The sequence below is a fragment of the Schistocerca nitens genome, chromosome 1, assembly GCF_023898315.1.
Source record: "Schistocerca nitens isolate TAMUIC-IGC-003100 chromosome 1, iqSchNite1.1, whole genome shotgun sequence".
Classification (NCBI taxonomy): Eukaryota; Metazoa; Arthropoda; class Insecta; order Orthoptera; family Acrididae; genus Schistocerca; species Schistocerca nitens.
In genome coordinates, this window is record NC_064614.1 from 92,397,502 (window position 1) to 92,400,447 (window position 2,946).

Consider the following 2,946-nt stretch of genomic DNA (forward strand, 5'->3'; position numbering starts at 1 on the left):
AATAATTCGCGTAGCGTAGTGACAAATATTCACCAATTACAAGTCTTTAATAAACTTTATTAATTTTACATTTTAAGAAAAATTTATATCTTTCAAAATTTATCGCTCAGAAGTATTTCTCCTGAATATTCCTAGGTGGCTCTGTCTATCTATTCTGCTTAAAAAGTGGATATTACTGTACAGTCGCTGAATAGAAACAGTTTTAATGTTAAGTGTGCAATACCTCACTGCCGCTGTATAATTTAAGCTTCCTCCTGATTCGGCTCATTCGTGAATCAGGACCGACCTACTTTCATGACGTGGTGCTGCTCCCGCCGTGTCAGGTTGTATCATTACTCCATGTGCTTTCCATGTAAGCGTGTGCGACCGTGAGTAATGGGGCAGCCTCGTGAAATCATTACAGAGGGTCGAGCGGAGACACGTCTGCGTGAAATCAGGACAGCTGTTGGGAAACTGTGAAGCGTCAACGACGCCAGTAAAACATAGTTAGATTCAATTATTTAGCCACATTGTTGTTAGTCGTTCTTCTGCAGCAGCCTCGGCTCTTCCAAATTCAGCTGCGTGGTGGATTGTAACTGACGTCCGTCGAGTGAGCCGAGCGTTTGCACGCCCAGAAGGTGATGTCAGCGACCCTGGCGGCGCGGCGGTTGTGGTGAGATGATCGGCGGCTGCCCAGTGTGAAGTGGTTCTCGCACCGGCTGCGGAGTGTACCAGGTCCCACTCTGAATTCTACGCTGACCCATCTGCGATGTACCTGCTGTCGACATTCGTGCGGTCGGTTGGTCTGCTCCCTTCCCCTGGTAGATTTCAGCACCCGAAGGCACATGAGTATTGAACAGCAACGTGGACACCAAGACACACTGTTCCTGGCTTCCGTGATGAAGTACTGTGATGGCAGCACTCTGCGATGTGGTGATGTAGGAAGACAGTTTCTTTATCAGTAGATGGTAGGCGGCGAGAAGCATGAAGTCCATCAGGTGGAGGCCGTCATCTTGACTACATCTTCAGCTACTTCATAAACTATGCTGCAGCATCTAGGACACCGATTCACTGCAGCATCGTTTATCATGGGATCGAGTGCTATTACTATGAATGCTCAATGATTAATTCATGACAAGAGCTGGATAGCTGGAGTATTTAAAGGGAGATAGCGTGAGGCAATGTTGCTCGATTCGTAATGACCGAATGCGTCCTCTTTATTCTCCTACATTCCGCTAACAGTTTGTTAACTGCTTTGTCGGTACCTCTCTCTTATGAAATAGGTATACTTTCTTGCAACATGGTTACGAGCTAAGGAATATGTTTGTCTCGCTTCCTTTTGTTTTCCGTTCGTCCTCTTCTTTTTCTGAATGCTTATTCCTTATTCGGCAGACAGTGTCGTCGCCCTTAGCCGCTTCCGACATAATGGTTCGCTTCCTACCTTAGCCTATGTATCTGACATGACTTGAATTTCCCTAAAGGATTGTGAGTGCGATTTAGAAATTTTTTTTTATAATTTCTACGCCTTACTATTCTATGCCAAAACAGCATATTCCTATAAAGACTACTGTTAATAGTCTGCAACAGTTCCAGAGGTTCATGCTGGTGGATCGTTTCGCTACTTCTATCGCCTCTCCTATCTTTATTTTAGAGGCAAACGATGCATAAGGCACGACGTGAACTTGCTAGAACTGGGAGCTTCCTCCCTCTCCACTTGTGATATCCTTATTTTTTTTACAAAAATTCTAATAATTTAAACCAAAATGGATGACCAATGAAATGTGAATACCTACACTCCTGGAAATTGAAATAAGAACACCGTGAATTCATTGTCCCAGGAAGGGGAAACTTTATTGACACATTCCTGGGGTCAGATACATCACATGATCACACTGACAGAACCACAGGCACATACACACAGGCAACAGAGCATGCACAATGTCGGCACTAGTACAGTGTATATCCACCTTTCGCAGCAATGCAGGCTGCTATTCTCCCATGGAGACGATCGTAGAGATGCTGGATGTAGTCCTGTGGAACGGCTTGCCATGCCATTTCCACCTCGCGCCTCAGTTGGACCAGCGTTCGTGCTGGACGTGCAGACCGCGTGAGACGACGCTTCATCCAGTCCCAAACATGCTCAATGGGGGACAGATCCGGAGATCTTGCTGGCCAGGGTAGTTGACTTACACCTTCTAGAGCACGTTGGGTGGCACGGGATACATGCGGACGTGCATTGTCCTGTTGGAACAGCAAGTTCCCTTGCCGGTCTAGGAATGGTAGAACGATGGGTTCGATGACGGTTTGGATGTACCGTGCACTATTCAGTGTCCCCTCGACGATCACCAGTGGTGTACGGCCAGTGTAGGAGATCGCTCCCCACACCATGATGCCGGGTGTTGGCCCTGTGTGCCTCGGTCGTATGCAGTCCTGATTGTGGCGCTCACCTGCACGGCGCCAAACACGCATACGACCATCATTGGCACCAAGGCAGAAGCGACTCTCATCGCTGAAGACGACACGTCTCCATTCATCCCTCCATTCACGCCTGTCGCGACACCACTGGAGGCGGGCTGCACGATGTTGGGGCGTGAGCGGAAGACGGCCTAACGGTGTGCGGGACCGTAGCCCAGCTTCATGGAGACGGTTGCGAATGGTCCTCGCCGATACCCCAGGAGCAACAGTGTCCCTAATTTGCTGGGAAGTGGCGGTGCGGTCCCCTACGGCACTGCGTAGGATCCTACGGTCTTGGCGTGCATCCGTGCATCGCTGCGGTCCGGTCCCAGGTCGACGGGCACGTGCACCTTCCGCCGACCACTGGCGACAACATCGATGTACTGTGGAGACCTCACGCCCCACGTGTTGAGCAATTCGGCGGTACGTCCACCCGGCCTCCCGCATGCCCACTATACGCCCTCGCTCAAAGTCCGTCAACTGCACATACGGTTCACGTCCACGCTGTCGCGG